The sequence below is a fragment of the Gossypium raimondii genome, chromosome 8 (assembly GCF_025698545.1).
Source record: "Gossypium raimondii isolate GPD5lz chromosome 8, ASM2569854v1, whole genome shotgun sequence".
NCBI classification, from domain to species: domain Eukaryota; kingdom Viridiplantae; phylum Streptophyta; class Magnoliopsida; order Malvales; family Malvaceae; genus Gossypium; species Gossypium raimondii.
The window spans coordinates 22,459,055-22,485,640 of NC_068572.1; the positions used below are offsets into that span (position 1 = coordinate 22,459,055).

Here is a 26,586-nt window from a genome sequence, read left to right on the forward strand (position 1 = left end):
AAGTTTTAAAAGTTTCATTTAACAAAGGTAGTGCAAAAAATTGCTCCCTAAAAACAAGATTTCCTAAGTTTCATATATGTTCTGGCCATAGCAAATATCTCTTAGTTTACTCAGTTCATTTGTTACCCACACTCTAGTCACTCTTGTTCTAAGCATACTTGTATAACTTATTTACATTTGATTGTTTTTGGTTCTTTTTTTAGTCAAATATAATAGTATATTAGGGGATTTATCATGTCACAAAATTATTTGACTTGATAATCACAATGGAGCATACATCGAATTACCTAGTACTCAATCATGTCACAATTTAAACATAAATCACTCTTGCAGCTAAGGCTTTTGACTTAAAAGATATGTGGAGCAAAGAACTACCTCCTTAGCTACTTAGCCCGTTACTACAGTGGAGTGCCCCAAATTTATTTTCTTTCTATTACACACTCTTGCTTAAACTCACCTTTCTAATCAATAACACGATGGAGCAAACAAAATGGTGCTGACCTATTTGACAATTCTAAGTATTGGAGTGCTTACTATCTTTTAGTTAATATTGCCAAGGCAAAATGGCTGAATTTGGCTTCAAAAGTCCCTAAGTTCATTAGAAGATATTCACTACAACCTGAAAAAACTTAGTATAGAACATCTTATTTTTAGAAATTAATTTTCAAGCAACCAATCGTAAGCTTAATTCACCCAATCCACTATCACATGCTCTAGGCATATCGAAGAAGCAAAGCTCATCATCAAACATCATAAGTTCAAATTGTACTCCTCATAGGCAAACAGTATGTAAAAGTTACATTGTCGTGGCAAAACAAATTCAACTAAACTAAAATGATTATACAAAAGTGATAATATATACTAAATGTAAAATTCAACCTAGATGCACGACACCCCCCAAACCTAAGGGATGCATTGCCATCAATGCATGAATAAATATATAAGAGAACAACCAAAAGAAAAAAAAATTCTTCAAAAAATGCTATAGCAAAAGAAATGAAATGCAAGATGCATGAAAGAGAGAAAAAAACTTAGCTGGCTTGGATTAGCATGTTGATACTTCATTCTACCCGACGAGTGGATTTTCAGGCACTGACCTTGTATTGCCACTTCCTCTTTTTAGGGGTCATTTCTTCCCCCTCTTTGTCAGTCTCCGTTAACTCATCGATCAGACGATCAATGTTACGGTCCTGTGCAGATACAAGAGCTGGTGGCAATGATGGAGCAGGTTCCCTACCCTTGGTGGTGACAATGGTGGCAGTAGCATCCTTCTCTCCTTCTTCTTCCTTCTCAGCAGTTAGGGATGCCATCTTCAGGCTCTATAGCAGCAGTTTCAGTAGGTGTCGTGGTAGTAGGTTGAATGGATGCTTAGCACCAGCTTGAGTGGTTGCCTTGGCAGTATCAACAATGGTAGCAAGGTGGCTGGGAAGATAGGAAATTTTGGCATTGGCTTCGTAAAATTTTTTGCAGGGATTTCTTTAGAGCCAAATCCCTACTCCTTACATAAGCCCAATATTCAGCTTGCAGCTGTTGGGCCTGTGCCATCTCCTCAGCCAGATGAAATGCTAGATTTCAAAACGGGACATCCTTTGCTCTAATTGCTTTAAGGAGTGCACTATTTACTATTCTTGAAAAATGATCCTCCCAACATTAATCTTCCTCTCAGCTACCCGCATTCCTTTCAGCAATCCTATGAACTTCTTGAAAAATGATCCTTCCAACATTAATCTTCTTCCCTTTTATAATGGAATGCAGCAAAAGCATTCTTTTTTTTTGAGACAGTGGTATTGTGTGTAGACGACATAAGTCGGCTTCTTAGAAAATGATACCAAAACTTTCCAATAAGCTTCAAAAAAGCCCTCTCGATAGTATAACATTCCTGGTTGGAAATAGTCCATCGTGTTCCTTCAATACATAAATCTTCCAATACCTGATTTAAACCCTCAATAATAATACTTTCAGCAAATGGCGTGTGTTCGTCCTATGTACCTGTAAGACCAAAGTACGCATTAATATGGTATTCGTTAAAAGGAACGAAAGTACCTCTTACGAAGATAAAAAGGGATATAGAGAGTTGACATGGGCATAAAACTTTCAAACAATTTTCCTTAAAACATCTTCGGGGTGCAAACAAAAAATGTTCCACCCATGTTTTTCTACTATTGAAGACATATATTCATTGTATCCCATGTGTGGTTCATTTTTAAACAAGAACCTTTGCTTAAAATAGAAAGGACACTTCATGATGTTGTTGTTATATTTTGTGGCTACGGCAGTGTTAAAGAATGTCTTTGGCTAAGCAGCACCAGCCCTTGATGATTCAGTAATTTTAGAAGCAGTTTTAACGCAAATCTTGGAGTAGTGGAAGAAAATATATAAGAAATTGAAAAAAAAATCATAAAACTGAAAATTTTAAGAGAACTTAAGACACGCGAGCAGTTAAGGAGAGAAAAATAAGAGGATAGTGATGAAAATTCAACAAAATTGAAATGTGCTAGGGAAGTTGTGTGACATGGAGGAGCAAAGAAGAAAACTAAAAGGATTTTTTGGGGAGGGGGAGTGTAAAGTTCCCTGTAACACCCTTAACCCGTATCCATCGCCAGAATAAGGTTACGGAGTATTACAGTAAAAACATAACTTTAAAACATACATCTCATGCATCAACATACATATAACATAAATCATTCATTTACATGCATATCGTCCCTTAATCGAGCCTTCGAGGCCTTAAAAAAATTAGAAACAATTCGGGACTAAATTAGAAACATTTGGAAAATTTATGAAAAAGTTAAAATAAATTGCAGGGCTCGCATGGACGTGTGGCTAGGCAGTGTAACAATCGAAATAGGGACACACACAGCCGTGTCCCAACCCATTTCAAGTGCCTGTGTAACTTTCTAAGTTGGTTCACATGCCCATGTGCCAGGCCGTGTGACAACTTTACTTGCAAACCTTAAAACCTACAAGGGACACACGACTGAGTCACATGCCCGTGTCTCAGGTCCTGTGGACATGAAATTTCCCAAAAACAAGCCAATTCCTTCATCAAATCATGCACTCACTTAATGAACTTTTGTGCATATAACTAAGGTATTAAAAACATAACCAAAACCAACATAAATTGACCATTTCAATAGTTCATAACCATTCAACCAATATGCCATACAAGGCACCTCAATTGCAACGTTCAAACTTACCTAAGCATATGTATATACTTGACCACAATTCATTCATAAACATCTAGTTCAATACCATTTTCAAAACATACCATAACTTGACCATATTGAGGTCAATTCATCACATACCAATTTGGCCATCCAAAAATGCATTAACACGTTGCCAAAATAACACATACTATTATGACATCTATAAGTACCAAAATGACACAAACGAACCAACCAACATCAAATGGTACCAAAACAAGTTATACATGCCAATATCATCAACGAGCATTCGATTAGATACCAACAAAAATCCACCTATACATGCCATTATAACTTTGACCAATACATCGAAACTACCGATATAATCGCTGGATAGTGTGATAGATCTCTGATGAGCTTTTGATAATCTGTAAAGTAAAGGAAAGCAATTACATAAGCAATGAATGCTTAGTAAGCTTATATAAAATTTCATCATACATTCTATTTCAATAATGAACTTTATAGGGTAAATATAAACCTCTACCAATGCCACAATATTTATCAGACTATATAACCATCAACTCACAAATGAGTAATTCCATCAACATTACATATATTTTCATTCCTAATGAATAAGATTTATAAGACATGTTACACAATCGTTAAATTTTTCATAAGACTATGAACCACTCCATTTACTTACTTACCATTCCATTTACTTAGTTCTATTTCATTTACTTACTTTCCATTCCATTTACTTAGCATAAACTTAAATAACATTATCAATTCACAAATTAGTGTGTTTATTCGTGACATAGGTAAATTCATCCATAGCATAAGTAAATTTCTCACATATAAGTAAGTCCTTTCACTCATTAATCATTTTATATCATCATATTACATCTCAATTATGAACTTACCATTTCATTACCTTTTCTTACCCGTATCATTTGTATAATGCAATACATAAGTATAAACATCAACCAATTACACAAGATTGACACAAGCCTAAATATCATCATCAATACACAAGTTAGTGAATTTATACATAACTCTTTTGTGATCAACCACATGATAAGCCATTTCATTAGAAAATATATCTTTTGATTCATACAACCTTTTCATGCACATAAGCATATTTCCATTTGGACACTTACCATTTCGATGTATATCATTAAGATTAAACATGATATAATCCAACCATAAGCTTGAAATAAGCCTAAGCACCACCAACAACACATGTTAGCATATTCAAACATAATCCACATGAATTTAACATAGGCAAGCCATTACACATGACCATAATTCATTTGAACTCATCATTTTCCTTAGCATATCATACTTTTAATGAAACTTACCATTTCAACCTTTTTCACAAATGCATGACATAGTTCCTTTTGAACACTTACCATTCATTTTCTTTCCATGCCCGTTGAACCGTTTAGAATATCATTGGATTTGCAGATAGCTCACACGAAGTGTATTAAACATATAACCGTAACCTTTCCTTTCCTTTACATCATTGCTCACATGAGCTGTGGGTCGGGATGTAAGCTACACGATGCTACTCACACAAGTTGTGGAGTATCCACAACAAATTCAGAACCTCAGCCATCGGTAGGACATTCAAGACCAGCACCTAAAACATGAAAACCCTAATGCAATGTCATTTGTATCCTACGAATTCCTAAGGTTCAAATAGGGCTCGATAATCGTCGCGACATCATTGGATTTACATCATTTAGTTACATAGAAATCAACATATTAACATATAGATCAATATATAGCATTAAAGTGATATATAATCATATGAACTTACCTAGCTAATTTGCAGTAAAGACTAGGTATAGGGGCTATTTGACAATTTTTTCTTCTACTTAGATTTCCACTTGTTCTGGATCTAAATTAATAATTTCATTCAATTCATTAATTTATACTGTAAAACTAATTCATTTTATGCAATTAAGTCTTTTGACATTTTACAAAATTACCCTTAACTTTTCATTTTTATTCAATTTAGTCCCTATGTCTTAATCATGCAAATAAACCAATTTTATTGAAAATTCATACCAGCCGAATGTTACTAGCATCCATTATAGCCCACATTTGCAATAATTTCACACCAAGTCCTTGAATTATTATTACTTTAGCAAATTTATCTGTAGACATTTAAATCATTAAAAATTACTTAACAAAATACTTATAAATAATAACTAATACTTCAAATTCATCATTTAACATCTAAAATCACAAAAATTCATCAATGGCAACATTCAAAAATTTTAAAAGTTTCAAAAATGAAGGTATGAGCTAGCTGGACCTAGTTGCAATGATCTCCATAAAAATTACGAGAAATAAATAGTTTAGGGGCTTACATGCAAAGAAACAAACCTCCCATGGTGGCTCGGTGATGAACAAAATAATTAGAGAAGAAAACTTTATGTTTTCTTACTTTTTAACCTTTAATTCTTTATTTTTAATAATAATATAACATATAAAACATATTTAATTAAAGGAAATTAAAGCTTGAATTGTCCACCAACTTAAAAATGGTTAATTTATCCATTAAGGCCACCAACCTTTTGCCCTGGAAAACCTTTAGTTCTTTATTTCCTTCTCCATATCCTGCACCTATCGAACCACCAAACACAACCCTTTCACATGCAATTAAAAGTGTGTAACATGTAAACACAGTCCAAGCTCCTAATGCAAATGATAAAAATACTAATAAAATGTCCTAAAATGCCACTAAGTGTACCTAAGTACAAACATTTAGCTAGGTCTAAAAGCTTAACATATAACTCTTTTCAAGAGTTATCATTAATCAATTAATTGTAAAATTAGAGTTAACAATCTGGTGATAAAAACACAATATTTTTGAGTGGTGTGATGTAGAAATAATTTCTAAATGTAATATGATCCCTAATGCAATTTTAATCAAATGAAAAGCATGTGATGAAATGTATGAAATGAGTTTAGCAACACAAACATAAAATTCAACAATCAATAACATGAATAGGCTAGGATAATTACATCATTCAACTTAATTCATTTTTTTCATGCTTAACAGTGTTTGGCAAATACTCCATGGCAACTCAATCTTTCATGGGCTTGAAACCAAATTAAGTCCTTTTAAAATATTTTACTTAGTAAAAGATACATTTTATTGATTATATTAAACTATGGGTTTCTTATTATTAATGTGAAGTAATAGGGACTGGGTCGACTTGAAACAATTTAATCATATAAACCTAAAAGCCATGCAAGGTAATAGAGTTCAGTCAAGTTATTACGAACCTTAATTTATTCTGGGTTGGACATAAATTAAGCATGCACATTTCAATTATTGTGTGTATTAGCGATCGTCTAGTTCAGACCACTCAACTAATTCTAATGTAACCAATCATGTATGAATGATATACATACTTGAGTTTATTTGAAAACATGGTCGACTGAGGCACAAACATGATATACATGATTTAAACAAATTTCATTGAATTAATGTAATCATTCTAGCTAAAAAGATTTAAACTACCATTGTTGATGACAAGATAACAAAGCACAATGCAAACATGATTAAATTAAAATAAAAAAGTAAAGGAAGAATAAGTTCTGTCGAATCAGTAGTCTTGTGAATTTGATTGAAGATGTTCTCCTCCGATCCTTGTCTTGCTCCTTTGCCAATGGCTCCTTAAGGTGGTTGGTCAAGAGATGATCTTCTCAAGGTTTTGCTAGCTAAGGGAGAATGGAAACATGGGGTGTTATGTGTAATAACCAATATTTGCCCGACCCGTTGCACAAATAAAATAACAGTCCAAATACATAGGCCCAAGTGGCCCAACCAAATTTAACCCCACTTTGCCTAGACCCTGGCCCAATAACGAAGCAGGCCAACAAGAAAAATCAGAAACGGAAAACTTCTAGGGTTTCCAGAAATTTTCAGCACCGCAGCTAGCACTCTCCCCTCACGTGCGCCTCCGTACCCTCCACATCTGCCACGCACACCGCAACACCAGCACCGTACCTGCAACAAATGGAGGCAGACAAAACAACACAAAGAATAGCAAGAAATGACAGCAAATAATGTGAGATTTTTCTATAACTTTTCCTTTTTATTTTGTTTTTTTCGGCCATATAAAAGCCATTTTTCAGAATTTGTAGGGGACACACGATCAATACACACACAAAAAAAAGGAATAAAAAAAGGTTGATTTGAGTTTATATCGGTTCTATTTTTCTTTTTCTATCGATAGTTTCTTTTTTCTCCTGTTCTTGAATCTTTCTGTTGCTCATTACTAGACATAAAGAAACAATTAAGCAAAGGAGCAAGTTACCTGAATAGAACTGCCACGAAATCCTTGTCTGCCTCGCTGTGATCGGAGTTTGGCAAGGGTTTTAAGGCTGAAAATCGGCCGTTGTGCAGAGCGGCCCTGAGAGTATTATTTTCAGCTAGGGTTTTTAGAATGAAATGGTTACTGTTTTGGGATTATTTTTAGCCTATAAGCAACATAAGAAACGACGTCATTTGATACCGAAGCAATGGTTTCAAAACGGCGCCGTTTAAAGGCCTACGACCCGCGTGGTGACCCGATCCGGGGAAGGATCCGCGCATTTTGGTCCTTTGGTCTATTTGCGTATAAGGCCCCCGTTCCTTCATGGTGTTTTCTTATTAGTTTTTTTCTTTATTTATGAATTTCATGCTTCATTTTACTTTTGCTTCATTTTGGCCCATGTTAATGCGCAGCGTTTTGGGAGGGCGGGGATATTTTCCGCTTTACTCCCTTCTTGTTCCTCGCGTGCCCGATTCGGCCCCTTTTCATTTTTATTTATTGTGGATTGACCCCAGAATTTCTATTTTTCATTCTAATTTAGTTCTGATTGATGTTTTTTTGCTATTAATTAATTTATTATTATTATTTTTATTATTTATTATCATTATTATATTTGATTACATTTCTATTTGCCTATTTATATATATTACTTTATTATTTACCACTATTTTAAACTATTTTTATTATACATATATGTATGTACGTAATGAATATATTATTTAATTTTAAACTATTTTTTATACCTATTGTTATATACATACTTTACTTCTTTTAAATATCCGCATATATTTAGTTTATTTCACTTTTGCATATTAGCATATATTATTATTTACATGAAGCTTTCACTCCTATATGTTACTTATCTTAAATTAATATATTTATATTATTTTATGTATTTGATTTTCTTCTTATATAATATTTATTATAAAATTTATTTAGATGTTATTATTTTATGTAGTCTTTATTTTTAACCTTATTTTTAATCTACTTCAAATTCCTATATATATATATGATTTATTTTAAATATATAATTTCCCATCTTCCATATTTCTTAAGTTATTTTAAAATTTGTACAATTTCACATGTCTTAATTTGTTTGGTGCTTTGATTGACCTTTAATTCATTAGCCTTTGAATGTAAGCATGATATATGATGTGAGATTATTGCTCTTATGTGCATTGTATCAATTTTCTATATTGATTGATTATTTGTGTTCATTAATGTATATTTTGACTTACAAATTATCCTATTACGTTATACGTCACCATTCAATCACACTACATCTGTTTTAAAAATTATGATTCATCAAAATATTAAAATCATTTTGTTCGAAAGTTTTCAAGATAACGCAATGTTTGGTATTTGGAATCTTCGAAAGAATTAAGCCCTAACGTATTGGTTCCAATTTTCCTCGTCGAATCTAAATAATCGAGAATATCCCTTTTAATTAAAGCATAAATAAAAAGCTCATTCTTGATAATTCGACATTTTGTGTCCTAACGCATTAGATATGACATGTTGTTTTCTCGAGACGAGGATTTTGCTAAGAAATGAAAATAAAGGCAATATTCGATATTTAGGAATTTTGTGAAATCGAGCCCTAAATTACTGGGTCTTGATTTTCTCATTTAACCCAAATAACCGGATATCCTTCTCAAAATGCATAGGTTTTAAAAGTCAAGAGATAAACTTAATTTTGAGGATTTAAAATGTCGCACTCTAACTTATTGAGTGTGACGATTTATTTCTTCGAAATAAGTGAATCTCATCGTTCAATTCATTTTACTCAAGTTTTCTTTTCAAAGGATCGTATTTTAAAATCTTTTCAAAATTTTGGCATTAAGACATTAAACAATCGATTCGGTACCAATTTTGTGCGTTACGAGGGTGCTAACCCTTCCTCGTGTGTAACCGACTCCCGAACCTGTTTTCTCAAATGTCGCAAACCAAAATCATTTTCAAGGTGAGCCGATCACACCTTAATAAAGGGTCAGTGACGACTCCAATTTTATTTTCATTTTTTTAGTCGACAACAAACTTTTTTTTTGTTTTTCAAAAAAATGGTTTCGACATTATGTGTGGGGATGAATAGAGGAAGAATGCTTATAAAAATAAAGTTGAGGGAAATAAGTAAGTGATGTTGGGTATGGGGAATGAGTGGGGTATTTATACTTGAACTAGATGGTAGAGTTTACTAAAAATAGGGATTAGAATCCCTCCATTTTCTCCATTGCTTGGCCGACCACATTTTGTGGAAGAAGGTGGATGATGGTTCCTTTATTTGAGCATTGAATCATGCTATATTTAGGTATAGGTTGTTGGACGATTTCACAGGCAATCTTTGTGTGCTGATTTCCAATGATTCTCTAATTGTAGGGAACTCCAAATAATTGTCCCAAAAGTTTATTCTTGGCTACCCAATTACCTTTGACGAATTTGGGCCTCTCTTTTCTTGGGTTGGACGGTTTCACAATCCATTGAACTTGTCAGAATTGTCCATCATGTATCATCTTTTTTTTTCTGGGTTAAAGTAACATCTTGATGACCCATTTAACATGGTTTTTCCGTCCAACATAGGAAGAAAATAGCTTGTGTTCATGCAACATTATAATAGGCTTTTTTATCAAATCAACTTAATGGTCCCTTGCATAATAAAATATAACACATTAATAAATAACATGAAATAAAATTTATGCACCAAAATAATACAATCAAGTTCATATTTGCATTTTTATAAATTCATGCCCATTATTAGAATACAAACAAAATTCACTTTATTAATTAAAAAATACTCGGGGTTAGTATTATTTTTAGGTAAAAAGGTAGTAAAAACTGCAAGAAAAAACCTATACAATTTTGAGTTTATATTCATTTACAGATATTAATGATACCAACATTATGCTTCTTCCAAAGGTACGGAATCCTCAGAATATGACCCATTTCTGACCTATTAGCCTATGTAATGTGCTTTTTAAGATTATCTCTAAGGTACTCATGAATAGATTACAGAAAGTTATGCCTCATTGCATTTAAGAAGGGTAGAGTGCCTTTGTTTCGGGTAGGCTAATCACTGATAATGCCATTGTTGCCTTTGAGTTGCTGCACTCTTTTCAAAGGAAACGGTGGGGGTTTTTGTGGTAATTTTGTGATAAATTTAGATATAAGTAAGGCCTATGATCGGGTTGAGTGGCATCTTGTACAGGCGGTTATGGTCAAGATGGGTTTTGATGAGCATTGGGTTGTGTTAATCATGCGGTGTGTTCGAACGGCTTGCTATTTTTTGTTAGTGAATAGGGAATCCAGGGTTACTACTATCATGTCTTGTGGCTTACGTCAAAGAGACCCTTTAAGCCCCTTCCTATTTCTTTTTTATAGTAAGGACCTTAGTTATTTTTGTTGAAACTGGAGCATTCTGATGGACTTTTACAGGAGGCTCAGGCAAGTAGGGGGGACCCCTGATATCGCAGTTATTTTTTGCATACAACAGCTTGATATTTTTGAGAAGCTACAATTAAGGGTCTACTAATGTTGTGACAGTTTTGTGGGAATATGAACAATGTTATGGGCATCAAATCAATTTTGGTAAGTCTTTAATTTACTTCAGCTCTAATATCAGGTAGGACATGCGTATTGCCATCGAAAATGTCTTGCATGTTCAAAGCACTATGGACCCTAGGACTTATTTAGGGCTACCTATAATGGTTGGGAGAGATAACCAAAGGGCTTTTCGAATTATTAAGGACTATTTTCTCGACCGCATTGGGCGATGGTATAATTGGTGTTTGCCACAAGGCGGTAAGGCTACTTTTATCAAGTCAAGTTTGCAAGCTTTCCCAATTTATTCAATGTCATATTTTTTATTCCTTAGTTCCTTTTATAAAGAGTTAGAGAACTTAAGGTGTCGGTACTGGTGGGGAAAATCTTCCAGGAGGAAAGGTATCCATTGGTGCTCTTGGATGGTTGTGCGATTTGAAGAATGTTGATGGGTTGGGATTTCGTAGTTTGGAAAAGGTTAATATTTCCTTACTCGCTAAGTAGGGTTGGCGTTTAATGACTAATCTAGATTCGTTAATGGCGTGAGTTGTTAGCTCGATCAAACAAACTGAAAATGCCAAGAGGGGGTGAATTGGCCTTTTAAGTAATGGTGGAAGTAAAGGGAGAAAATTAAAACTATTGACACAAAGATTTAGAGTGGTTCGACCCCAATTGCCTGCTTCACTACCTTAGCTTTCCACCACTAAGGATTTTCCCAAATTCACTAATTTGTTCAACCTTTGAGGACAAGGTTTTACCTTACAACTCTTTAAGATTTCTTCCCAAATCTTAAGTTACAAACCCTCTCAAAGAGATACAAATAAGCAAACAAAGAAACAATCCTTACAAGATTAAACTGTTTACAAAATGAAGCTCAATTAAAATAAAATAAACTTGAGCTAAAGAAAAGAAATAAAGCTCACAAGTGTATGTAAGAAGAATATGAAAGTATTAAGCTCTAAGGTTCTTTGATTGATAAATTTTGCTTGAAAGTGCTTTCTATTTATTGTAGGTATTTGGAAGATGCTATTTATGCCCCCTAATTGATTTCCAACTGTTGAGGTTGTTGGTGTAATGAATATGGCCATTGGAGATGTAAAACCAGAGCATATATTTCACCTGCAACTACGAGTATCGATACCAAATAAAAGGGTATCAAAATTTTTTGTAATAAATGCTAATTCAGTGATCGTTGGAATTTATTAATCGATACCAAAAAGATTTTATCGCTACTTTTGGAAAAAAAGGTATCGATATTGGATTGATACTTTGTAAGGTTTGTAAGAAATAGAATGCTATTTTTGGTATCTTTTTTTAAAGAAGGTATCGATTATTTTCAAAAAAATATCGATACCTTAAAAATGGCATCGATAATTTTTTAGATTTCTGAAAATAGAATGCAAGTTTGGTCTCGATTTTTCTAAGGGTATCGATAGTTTTGAAACTATCGATACTTGGCCAAATGGTATCAATACTTTTTGGCCTGTAGCAATTCCGACTTGTTTGAAAATAATTTTGATGTGTTAAAATGATTTTAACTTGGTTGAAATCATTTTGACTTGATTAAAATTATTTTAACTTGATTTTAAAATTATTTCAAAATTTTCTAAGAGTTTAATGTAAGTATTCAAAATTTTATCTCTTAGACTATAAATTTAAAAATCATTTTGTCAGTTTTAACTTATAATAAAAAACACTTCAATTTGTTATACCAACATCTTTCATCAAATAAAGCTTGGATTAACACGAGCCTGAATGCTAAGTATTTTCCTTATAGTACATTTATGGAGGTAGGGTTAGATAGTCAACCTTCCTTTATTTGACGAAGCATTTAGGCCACCAAGGGCCTGTTGCAAATGGGTTGTGGCTGGAAGGTGGGCGATGAGCACTTGATTTCATTTTGAGATGATGCTTGGTTCCCAAGTATACAGCCCTCCAAAATTCAGTTGGAGAGGGTTAGCGGGATAAATAAAGTGGTGGACTTGATTGATTTTGCTCGAAGGGGTGGAATGTAGGGCTGTTGGAGGATGTTTTTCCCACTCAAGTTGTCCGTCTAATCTGGAGTATTCCGTTGGCAACCCATCCATTGTCGGATCACTGGACATAGTGCCCGAAGGAGAATGATATTTATTCGATTAGAAGTGGCAACAGACTGTTATTACAGGTTTGGCAGATTTCCAGCATAAATGCCATGGAAATTCTAGGAAGACACTTATGCGACACTCAGTCCTCGTCACTCTCAGCCAGTTGGATGTGTACCAGATAAATCAACCTTAAAAAAGAGGGAGAAAGAGTGTGTGTTGAGAGAGGGGACCTACCCTATAAAAGAGGAAAGAGAGAAGAAAAGAAAAAGAAGGATTTTACAAGAGAATTGAGGAGCAGTTCTTCATCTTCAACAAACTATTATGAACAATCTAGAGAAAAAAAGAGAGGGTAGTAGCTAAAGCATAGAGAGTAGAGAAGCAAGGAAGGGGACGAAGTATTCAACCTTTGGTCTTCCACAATATTACAACACTAGAGTCTGGAGCTAATTTGGCGAAAGCTTTCTGAAGTTCTTCCTTCATTATATTGATTAATTTCTGTGGATTTTTAGCTGTTAAATGATTTTGTTGAATGATACCTTTATTTTGGATGTTAGTGTCCAACTCATGAGCTAATCTCATCGGGTTGGAATTACTTGATGAATCTTTATTTCGATTAATGATTAGGCATTATCGTGACTAGATCTACTGTTTCATTCGATTTGTGTTATTTTGAATGCATACATGCAATCTCTAGACATAGATGGATGTATGGTATGTTCACAAACTTGATTTAATTTTGAAAAGGTTAGACTAGTTGGATTGTGATTGAATGATACAAGCGAGTACTTGAAAGAATATTCGTAGCACTCTAGACATAGAGTTGCGCTCTGTACAGATTAAGGAAAAAACATTGGGTACCATCTTTGAAGCTTGTAGACATACAAAGCCTTAGGAATTGTAGCTTGAAGTCTGACTCTCGAAAGAAACAGACTACTGTAGCTTGAATTTGAACAGTAGACTGGTTACAAATTTGCCATAGCATTATTGTGTTTTAAGGATGCAATCTGAGTAATTCCAACCTTCCCATTCAACAATGTTTTTCTTTTCAAATTTGTCTAATTACATTGCCATAACATTTTAAGCTAGTTATTTGTTTTTAATATTGCATATGTGATTATCCTTTTACAAATTTGTTATTTTGTTTTTCTTGCCATAGCCTGATTCATATAGTTCATAGTGATAACTCAACCAAATTAATCCTAACCAATCCCTGTAGAGACGATCTTACTTACTACTTTATTACTTGATTCGACGTGTACACTTGCACATTCGCATATCATTTGACACACGACAAATTTTTGGCGCCGTTGCTGGGGATCAGTAATGTGGTGAACTTTGGTTTGATATTACTAATTTAATTTTGTTAGTTTTAGCTTATTAAGTTGTTTTTGAATATTTTTTAGGATTGTTGCTAGTTTATGAGTAGAGGTATTACCAAAAACGAAGAGTTTTATTTTGATCCTGAAATTGAGAGAACCTTGAGGAGAAGGAGAAAAGAATCGCGAGAGATGCAAGGATTGGAAATGATCAATACAGAGAAGATCCATTATGTTTGAATGGTAGGGATGCTGATATTCCTCATATGATTGATGATAGAGACCCATTAGGGAACATGTAGTGCCTATCTTGGATGACTTGAATCTAGGGATTGTAAGGCTACAAATTCAAGCTCAACATTTTGAGTTGAAACCAACGATGTTTCAAATGCTACAAATAGTAGGACAGTTCAGTAGATTACCTACTGAAGATCCACGACATCACTTAAGACTCTTTTTAGAGGTTTGTGATTCATTCAGACAGTAGGGTGTTCCTAAAGATGCCTTGAGACTCAAGTTATTTCCTTATTCATTGCGAGATCGTGCCAGAGCATGGTTAAATGCTTTTCCATTAGGAACAATGACATCTTGGAATGAACTTTGTCAAAGGTTTTTGCTGCGATATAATATGCCAAGTTAAGGAATGATATTACATCTTTTCGGCAATCTAAGGATGAGAGGTTGTATGAAGCTTGGGAGAGATTCAAAGAATTACTTAGAAAATGCCCGATGCATGGTTTCCAACATTGGACACAGATGGAAATGTTTTACAATGGATTAAATGCACATACAAGGATAGTAGTTGATGCATCTGCCAATGGCACTTTGCTAGATAAATCATACAATGAGGCATATGAAATTCTGGAGAGGATACTTAACAACGAATGTCAATATCCGACTAAAAGAGTGGGTACAAGTAGAAAAGCTACTGGAACAATGGAGCTTGATGCGATCACCTCATTAACAGCTCAGGTATCATCCCTAGCTAACATGTGTTTACTGTGGGGAAGATCATGTTTTTTATGAATGCCCATCGAACCTAGCCTTAGTATATTATATGGGAAATTTCAATTGGAACAATAATCGATATTCTAATACGTATAATCTAGGGTGGAAACAACATCCCAACTTCAACTAAAGTAATCAAGGATTGGGAAATTCTAGTAATGTGGCTCAATAGAATGTCATAAGTGCACCACCTAGACATAATCCACCCATGCCACGACAAACTGTTCAAAAAAGTTTAGCATCATCTTTTTCATTGATGGAAGCTTTGTTGAAGGAATACATGGCTAAGAATAATGTTGTAATACAGAGTCAAGCTGCATCATTACGAGCTTTGGAAAATAAAGTAGGGTAGATTGCCAGTGCATTAAGTTCAAGACCGCAAGGAGCATTGCTGAGTGATACTAAAAATTCAATATCTCAAAGGAAGAAGCATTGGAAGGCCATTACACTCAGAAGTGGTACTCAGCTACTTGGAGTTATTAATGATGCTACTGTTGAAGAGAACAACTCAGATTTCACATGGAATGAATTCAGAATGTGTAGAGCAGTCCACAACTGAGAATGTCAAACAAAATAATGTTGAAACAGAACTAGCTCGTGTTGCCAATAAGAATGCCATGACAAAGCAACCGCAACAAGTTGAAGGAAGGTCACCACCACCTTTTCCTCAACGATTCTAGAAGTCTAAGCAAGATTTTGAATTCAAAAAATTTTTGGATGTCCTGGAGCAACTTCATATCAACATACCATTGGTGGAAGCATTGTAGGAAATGTCAAATTACGTTAAGTTCATGAAGAATATTTTGTCAAAGAAGTGACGATTAGGGAAATTTGAAACTGTTGCTCTCACTGAAGGGTGCAAAATAATGTTGATGAACAAATTGCCTCCAAAGTTTAAGGACCCAAGGAGTTTTACTATCCCTTGTTCAATTGGAAATCATTATGTTGGCAAAGCATTATGTGATTTAGGTGCAAGTATAAATTTAATGTCTATGTCTATTGTTAGAAAGCTAGGAATTGGGAAGGCAAGACCCATCACAGCCATGCTGTAGCTAGCAGATTGCTCTTATGCACATCCAAAAGGTAAGATTGAAGATGCGCTGGTAAGAGTTGATAAATTTATTTTTCCAATAGATTTTATTATTCTGGAGTGTGAAGCTGATAAAGAGGTACCAATTATTCTTGGTATAGCTTTTCTAGCAAGAGGTAGAACGCTAATTGATGTACAGAAAAGTGAGTTAACAATGAGAGTCAATGGCTAGCAAATAACCTGTAATGTTTTTGATGCCATGAAGTATGCAGATGAAAATGAAGAATTTCACGCCATTGGATTTCTCGACTCAGCAGTAGAGATATAATTTGCAAAGTTTTGTCACAGCAATTTTGATGATGATAGAGATCCATTTAAGCTGTCTAAAGCATAAATGACTTGTGAACTTGGTGAACTTATGGAGACCAAGCAATTTGAATGTCGGCAAGGGAAGAGTTTCAAATCTTTAGATTTTTCAAATCGTTATTTCAAGCCTCCTAGACCTTCCATGGAGGACCCTCCTACTTTGGAGTTAAAGCCTTTGCCATTACACTTAAAGTATGCCTACTTGGCAGACAATAAACTTTGCCGGTAGTCACTCTGCAAAATTTAGTCACTCTGCAAAATTGAAACTTGATTACGAGAATAAGCTATTAGAACTTTTGAAGAAATCTAATAAGGCACTGGGGTGGACAATTACTAATATAAAGGGAATTAGTCCTGCTATTTGCATGCAAAAGATTTTACTGGAGGACTGTCATGGCAAGTCTATTGAGTAGCAAAGAAGACTGAACCCTATTATGAAGGAAGTCATTAAAAAAAGAGATTATTAAATGGCAAGTCTATCGGACATGCGCGCAACTGGAGAAGATGATCAGGCTTCAGCTGCCTTTTGTTTTTTTGTTTTCTTTTGCTGGTGTTTTTTATTTCCTGTTTGCCATCTAATTGTTTCCTTTTGTGTCTTTTCTGAATTTCGTGGGATGTGACCAATTTAATGGGCTCTTTCCCTTATGTTTTGGCTTCTTTGAACTGTTTTAATAAATGCATGCCCGGTGTTTATTCAAAAAAATATCTTTATTTTTCATTAATCAATTTTATTTAACACAATTTTTCTCGTTTTCACCAAACGATGCAAAAATGTTCAAGCTATAGTAATCCTATTATAACGTCATCTCCCTTTGTTTCTAAACCAAAGGCCCATAAAGCTAAAGCGCTCCTCCAATTGCAATCTTGGCTAAAATACCAAAAAAATTAAAAAAATTACAAAAATAGGCTTAAATTTTACGGGAATAGGGCGATTTTGGTAAAATGCTTCTAACTAAAAAAGTTTTCAAGGGAAACCCAGATTCTTTGATTTCTTTCGAAAGTAGATGATTATTCATCTGCTTCTAACATCCTGTGAATAGCCGGGACATTGAGGAATACCCAAAAAGGCACTTAAGGAATCGATCTGATTCTATTTCCTTTCATTCCGTTTGAAGAAATAAAGGATCCCAAAGAATCAATCTTTCTTTTATTTGTTGAATCTCTCTTTGATTGATCAATGTATGATATTCCAAATCCTCATTACTAATGGAATTGAAACGATCTCTAGATTGATCAGAAGATCCTTTCAATTGGTCAGAATCTGTTACTTGAATGAAACTAGATCTTGTGGAATCATATTGAATATTTGACAATACATTCTGTACCTTGCTAAAAAATCGATCCCTGTTTACCAACCATACATTGTCTAACCAAATCTAATTCTCTCTCGATATGTTCCATAAAAAATCCGATTCATGTGGATTCTTCCCCCAACTAACGAAGAGATCTTGGCAGAATTGCCACATATGAAATTGAGCACAATTTTGCAAAGAAATAGCCCACCCTCTTGACAAGAGATGGGAAACATGCTCAATATCATTTGATTGAATAGTAGACCCAACTCCTTGTTGTTTGAAGAAACCTTGCACTTCAATTGGTAATTTTTCATGAAGAGCAAACATGAGATAACAAATCCAGACTTTCACTAAGATTTCGAATAGCTGTCCCGAGTTCAAGTTGATTATGTTTGGCCTCTTACTCGGAGAAAGATGATCAAACAATTCCCAATCATGGTCCTTACGGATCGAATCATCCATATAATATACAAAAAGAAACTCCAGATATTTGATATCTTTCTCTTTGAATGAGATCTCAATTCTAGCAACGATTTCATTAGATATCTACAACTAGAATCCCTTTTTTTTCTAATCCAATTCCTCCACCACTGCGAACCATAATTAGATTCAGGCATGATACACTTTTTAGTTATTGGTAGAAACCAAGTACTCTCTTTCGGATTGAGGAAACAACTCTTAGAGATCTTTTTTCCTTTTGGAAGATACATAAGCAAAACAATCAACCTATTGATATTGGAAAACCCAAAAGATTCTTCCAATGTATCATTTCCAGGTCCAATGGAATTCATAGGTATAGGAATAAGCCCTTTTAAATAAATACTTTTTCTTTCAACCATATTTCAATTGTTAATACGATATATAAGGACTGCTACTACAAATAGTACTACACCCTTTATCATGAAATATCAATTGCTTGTTGAACGCTGTAAATTACATGAAAGTAGGATACTCTAAATTCGGGGGTCCAAGAGTTTTATAAAACATTCTTGGTGGAAAAAAATTGAATGAAAGATCCCACTGAATTAAATTAGGTCCATGAATCTAAGAAATAGTGAGAATTCTTGATCTCTCTCAATTCGAAAATCCAGGATTTGAATTGATGTCCTTTCATTGATTCCTCCTAAATTTCATTGATTTATCCTAAAGATTTCATTTCAATTGGAATTTTTTTATTCACCATGTACGAGGATCCCCGCAAGTACCCATGGTTGAATGGTTAAAGAGCCCAACTCATAATTGGCGAATTCGTAGGTTCAATTCCTATTATATGCCAATGGGACCTCCAATAAGTCTATTGGAATTGGCTCTGTATCAATGGAATCTTATCATCTATACATAACAAATTGGTGTGGTATATTCATATCATAACATATGAACAGTAAGAATTAGCATTCTTATTGAGACTCAAACCCATAAGGAAGAAAACAGATTTATGGATGGAATCAAATATGTAGTAGTTACAGACAAAAGTATTCGGTTATTGGTGAAAAATCAATATACTTCTAATGTCAAATCAGGATCAACTAGGACAGAAATAAAGCATTGGGTCAAACTCTTCTTTTGTGTTAAGGTAGTAGCTATGAATAGTTATCGACTCCCCAGAAAGGGTAGAAAAATGGGACCTATTATATGACATACAATGCATTACAGGTGTATGATCATTATGCTTCAACTAGGTTATTTTATTCCACCTCTTAGAACGAAAAGAACTTAAATCAAAATACTTAATAGCATGGCGATGCATTTATACAAAACTTCTACCCTGGGCATACATAATGGAGCCGTAGGTAATCAAGTAAAATCCAATCCATGAAATAATTTGATCTATGGACAGCATCATTGTGATAAGGGTCGTAATGCCAGAGGAATCATTACCGTAAGGCATAGAGGGGGAGGTCATAAACGTCCATACCGTAAAATTGATTTTCAATGAAATGAAAATGACATATATGGTAGAATCTGGAACGATGGAAATGTGCAAGTGTACACAATCGCAACAAGTAATTAAGTGACAAGTAAATGTCGAGTTATCACACCCACAGGGACTGTCAAACGAATTATTTATGAATGCAATTAAAAACACTTTGGTGAAGAAAACTATTTTGATTTTGATGAAGTGATTAAAACTAAAATTTAATTAAGTAAAATAATAAAAATAAAAGTTCCAATGCACAATTTCAAAAGATGATTTTAATCAAGATGACATAATTGTGTTAGATTAATTACATTTCTTAACTTAATATTACTAAAATAATGTTCATGTTGTTACGAATAAATTCACGGCAACTTGGTAACTTGTTAACTATAACACATACAAGCTTATTAAATTAACTGATCTCTTGAACATATCACAATGCTAATTTAAAAAATTAATCAATTTAATTAAGCAAGTAAAAGATTAAGTGAGGTAACAACATATACCTACATTGAAACAATTTAGTCACAATAATCCTTCAAGTTATGCAAGGCTAATGTACCGTTTAATACAGTCGCTAATTTAACCCTCACCTACATTTGAAGATTAAACATGCAATGATTAAGTATTCTGCCAATTAATTACAATTTCAACACGATTAATAATTAATTCATTAGTTACCTCACATTTGTAACGTAAGAATAACATAATCATGGTTTTACTTAATAATCAAACAATTTACCAAGACCTATACCAACACAAACATAATTTTAATAACTTAAGTGGAAGAAATGCAATCAATCTAACACAAATTAAATTTAAGACATGTTAATTAAATTTAGAATAAAAAATATATTCATAGACATGTTCATTACAAAACAATAAAATTTAAAGGATAGGACACTAGAATCAAATCCCATGTTTCTTCGAAGTCTGACTAGTTTGCTCCGCTCCTCCTTCTCCTCTTGTTCTTATTGAACCGAGGCTTCTACAAGCACTTAAATTTTTCTACCAATGGTGGTTGAAGGGCACTTTTCCAATAGGGAAATTAGCAATGGAATGGAAGGGAAAAATTGAAAGCAAAGGAAGGTTTGGAAGAGAGAAAATAAGAGAGAAGTGTGGAATGAAATGTGGGAAACGTATGTTTGAAATAAGCAGAAAATAAGGATATTTATAGGTTGGATAGGCTGCTAAAAATAGAAAAAAATCAGCAGCCATTAACTCCCCCATGGCCGGCCACACATGTGGCAAGTTTGAAGCTTTCAAACTTGCTAAATTTAACTAGGGGAAAATCTACAGAAGCTTGGTAAGTGGAAGGGTTTGAATGAAATTTCAAGGAAAATTAAAGGGATATTTTGCAAGCTAAATAATCAGCTAAATAAGATGATTGAGTCAGCGTGTGGGACGGTTTTGGGTTGCCCATTTGCTCGGTTGGATCAATCTCTCGATTTAGCACAATTGGGCCTCATTTGTTCCTTTACTGGCCCATCACAGCTCTTATCGTGGAATCACTTGTGTCACACATCAATTCAAATGGAAATTCCCAATCTAATGTGACAATGATGGGTGCTGAAACTAACCGACTCTTCAAATCATTAAACGCTTTCAAAAATTCTTCATTAAAGTTGAATGTTGTGTCCTTATCCAATAATTTGCATAAGGGTTTACCAATTTTGGAGAAGTCCTTGATAAATCTTCAATAGAAATCGATGTGGCCCACAAAGCTCCTAACTCCCTTTACAGATGTTGGAGGTGGGAGTTTCTCAATGACATCTACCTTTGCTTTATCTACCTCGATTCCATGTCTCGTTATCTGATGCCCTAGAACAATACCTTCTTGTACCATGAAATGACACTTTTTCCAGTTGAGTACGAGGTTTATTTCTTCGCATTGCCTTAATACCTTGGCTAGATTGGCTAGGCAATCATCATATGTATCTTTGAATACTAAAAAAATCATCCATAAATACTTCCAAGTACTTCTCAACCATGTCAGTAAAAATAGACATCATACATATTTGAAATGTAGCAGGTGCATTACATAAACCAAATGGCATGCGTCTAAATATAAATGTACCATACGGGCATGTGAATGTTGTTTTGTGTTGATCCTCCGATGCTATTGTGATCTGATTATACCCTAAGTATCCATCGAGAAAATAATAATAGTCTTTCCCCGCGAGTCTATCCAGTATTTGATCCAAGAACTGTAAAGGAAAGTGGTCTTTCCTAGTCGTTTTCTTCAATTTTTGGTAATCAATGCAAATTCTCCATCTCGTAACTGTTATGGCTGGTATAAACTCGTTCTCATTCTCAATGACCGTAATACCTCATTTCTTTAGCACGCACTGGACCGGACTTACCCAAGAACTATCTGAGATGGGATAAATTATACCCGCATCTAACCATTTTATGATTTTTTTCTTTACCACGTCCTTCATAATGGGGTTTAGTCTTTGTTGTCCATCAATCATCCCTTTCTCGCCACCTTCCAGGATGATTATATGCATGCATACAGACAGACTAATGCCACGAATATCAGCTATAGTCCATCTGATAGCATTCTTGAATTGCTTTAACACTAGGATGATTTTCTCTTCTTGCTCTTGGGTCAATTCTATTGAAATTATGACAGCCAAAGTAGAAGTGTTACCTAAATAAACATATTTTAAATGTGAGGGAAGTACTTTCAGTTCTAATTTAGGTGGCTCCTCAATTGACGCTTTTGGTTTGACATAATCTCTATTTTCTAACTCCAAAGATTCAAAGCGAGATTGCGGATTAAATACCCTTTGATTAGCTTCTAGCAAAGCTAAGTAGTCCTCCTCCTCTTCATCATTTGGAGAGTCTAATGTCAAAATTTGCTCCAATGGGTCCTCAACATAGTTGAGTTCCTTTTCCATGACTAATTCCTCTAACTCGGATACTGCAAAACAATCATCAACTGTGTTAGGAAATCGCATAGACTTAAAAACATTAAATTTTACCTGATCGTCTTGAACACGCATAGTAAGCTCACCCTTCTGCACATCAATAAAGGTCCTTCCAGTTGCTAGGAAAGGCCTTCCTAGTATGATTGGCACCTTTTTATCTACTTCAAAGTCTAGAATAACAAAGTTAGCAAGGAAAATAAATTTATCTAAATGTACCAATACATTCTCAATTTTTCCTTCTGGAAGTGCTAAAGATTGATCTGCTAGTTGAAGTGTAACCGTAGTAGGTCTAACTTCACTTATCCCCAACTTTCTAAATATGGACATGAGCATCAAGTTAATGTTTGCATCCAAATCACATAGTGCCTTACCACAATACGTTGCTCCAATGTTGCAAGGTAAGGTAAAACATTCAGGATCTTTCAACTTTAGGGGTAGTTTGTCTTGAAGATATGCACTGCATTCCTTCATCAACGCTACTGTCTCAAATTCTCTAAGTCTCCATTTCTTGGACGCGATATCCTTCATAACTTTGACATAATTCGGTATTTGTTCAAGTGCTTCTACCAACGGAATGTTGATATGAAGTTGCTTGAGTACATTTAGAAACTTCTTGAACTAGACTTCCTACTTCTACTTCTGAAGTCTTTGAGGGTAGGGTGGTGGAGAATTTTTTACTGAAACTTGTTGATTCATCTTCTGTGGCAATTCTACATTTAACGAAATTGTTAGTTTCTCAGAATTGACTGGTTCAGAAGTTACCTTATCAGATTTTACAAATTCTGGTTCTGGTGAAGTTGGAATTTCAACACTCGGTTGAACTTCCACTGAGTCTTAAGCATCAGCTGGCTCTTCTTCAACCTCGACATTGTTGGGCTCTAATGTCTTTCCGCTTCTCAATGTCACTACTTTACAATGCTATTTCCCTGGATTTCTTAGATTTTATGTATCATTGGGCAAAGCACCTTGTGGTCAGTTCCTAAGTTCAGTAGCAAGTTGACCCACTTAATTTTCCAAATTCCTTAAAGTGGCATCATTCTTTGCCATATATGCATTCAATAGGTTATCTAAACTATTGGAAGGTTTAGCTTACGTTGGTTTCTAAACTTGTTGGGTAAAAACAGGTGGTTGGGTTAGTCCAGGTTGGGCATAAGTGTTATTGGTTCCAACCTCTTGGTTACTCCAGGAAAGGTTAAGGTGGTTTCACCAAGATGGGTTATAAAAATTGGATTTCAGTCCTTGCCTTCCTCGGTTCTGGTTCTGATTACCCATGTAATACACGGATTCTGGGTTTGATGGACATTCTTCGAAAAAATTTCCTTCCCCACAATAAACACAGGCTATATTTTCAAATTTATTGGGTGGTTGAGTTACAAAATTATTAAACTCATTAGTTGTAAAAGTTTTAAGCATTGAGGAAATTGAGGATACTTGAGATGCAAGTGAAGTGAGAGCGTCCACTTCAAGTACTCCAGTGACTCGTCTTCCTGACACTGCTCGATTGGTTGACCATTGATAATTGTTGCTGGCAATCTTCTCAATGATTTCATAAGCCTTGTTATAAGACATAGAAAGGAGAGCACTATTAACAGAAGCGTCCACTACCATCCTCGTGTGAGCATTGAAACTGTTATAAAATGTCTCAAGTTGGATACAATGAGGGATTTTATGATGAGAGCACTTCCGTAATAATTCTTTATACATTTTCCATGCCTCATACAAGGACTCGTCATCCATTTTTTGGAAAGTAGTGATCTCGTTCCTCAACTTAGCATTCTTGCTAGGTGAGAAATACTTCGTGAGGAATCTTTTTGCTAACTCTTGCCATATGTAAATGGAATTTGGTGGCAATGAGTTTAATCAGGCTCGAGCTCTATCCCTCAACGAATATGGGAACAACTTTAATCGTAGTGCATCTTCGGGTACTCTGGCTAACTTAAAAGAATCGCTCACCTCCGTAAATAGTCTTAAGTGAATGTAAGAATCTTCTATAAGCATTCCATTGAATTGGCCCACTTTCTGAAGCATTTGGAACATAATTGGCTTCAGCTCAAATTGTTATGCCTCGATTTTAGGTCTCCTAATACCCGGATTAAGATCATGAAACACTGGCAAGCCATACTGTCTTAGAGCTCTATCCCTATCATCAGCAATAAGGATAGAATTTTGAGTAGGGTTTGTTCTATTTTCTTGATTCAAATTTTTGTAGTTCATTCTTCGATCCTTCTCTAAACTGCTTGTCTTCTTTGTTGTCAAAAAGCTCTTTCAACCTCAGGGTCTATAGGGAATAAATTGATAATTCAATCCATACTCATAAACACCTGAAATAACACAGAAAAAAATTAATTAAGTTAAAATTGAACAGAAAAATAAACCAAAATGCAAAATTAACAAACTCACAAATAATGACTTTTAAAACAGTCCCTGGCAATAGCGCTAAGAACTTGGAACGATGGAAATGTGCAAGTGTACACAATCGCAACAAGTAATAAAGTGACAAGTGAATGTTGAATTGTCGTACCCATAAGGACTGTGAAAAGAATTATTTAGGAATGCAATTAAAAACACTTTAGTGAAGAAAAATATTTTGATTTTGAGGAAGTGATTAAAAACTAAAATTTAACTAAGTAAAATCATAAAAATAAAAGTTCCAAAGCACGATTTCAAAAATGATTTTAATCAAGATGACATTATTGTATTAGATTAATTACATTTCTTAACTTAATATTACTAAAGCAATGTTCATGTCGTTACTGAATAAATTCACGGCAACTTGGTAACTTTGTTAACTATAGTACATACAAACTTATTAAATTAACTAATCTCTTGAACATATCACTATGCCAATTCAAAAATTAATCAATTTAATTAAGCAAGTAAAATATTAAGTGAGGTAACAACATATACCTACATTAAAACAGTTTAATCATAATAATCACGCAAGTTATACAAGGATAATGTACCATTTAATACCGTCGCTAATTTAACCCTCACTACCTTAGAAGATTAAACATGCCTTTGGTTAAGTATTTTGTCAATTAATTACAACTTTAGCATGATTAATAATTAATTCATTAGCTACCTCACAATTGTAATACAAGAATAACATAATCATAAATTTACTTAATCAAACAATTTACCAAGACCTATAACAACATAAACATAATTTTAATAACTTAAGTGAACGAAATGTAATCAACCTAACACGAATTAAATTTAAGTCATGTTAATTAAACTTAGAATAACAACAAAACAGATATTCAGAGGCATGTTCATAACAAAACAATAACATTTAAAGGATAGGAAACTAGAATCAAATCTCGTGTTTCTCCGAAGTCTGACTAGTTTGCTTCTCTCCTTCTTCTCCATTTGTTCTTGTTGAACCGAGGCTTCTACGAGCACTTGAATGTTGCTGCTAATGGTGGTTGAAGGGCCTTTTTCCAAGAGGGAAATTGGAAAGGGAATGGAAGGGAAAAATGGAAAGCAAATGAAGGTTTGGAAGAGAGAAAATCAAAGAGAAGTGTGAAATGAAAGGTGAGAAAGGTGTGTTTGAAATGAGCAGAAAATAGGCGTATTTATAGGTTGGATAAGCTGCTAAAAATAGCAAAAATCAGCAGCCATTAACTCC

General features: G+C 34.3%; 2 non-coding genes across 2 annotated transcripts; one reads left to right on the forward strand and one right to left on the reverse strand.

Annotated features, from left to right (window-relative positions):
- Positions 1–15,041: 15,041 nt before the first annotated feature.
- On the reverse strand, positions 15,042–15,148 carry LOC128032215 (small nucleolar RNA R71). The gene has a single exon (XR_008188343.1). It is a non-coding gene; the product is annotated as a small nucleolar RNA R71 (small nucleolar RNA).
- Positions 15,149–24,621: 9,473 nt separating this feature from the next.
- Positions 24,622–24,728, forward strand: LOC128032239 (small nucleolar RNA R71). Its single transcript, XR_008188367.1, has one exon. It is a non-coding gene; the product is annotated as a small nucleolar RNA R71 (small nucleolar RNA).
- Positions 24,729–26,586: the final 1,858 nt, after the last annotated feature.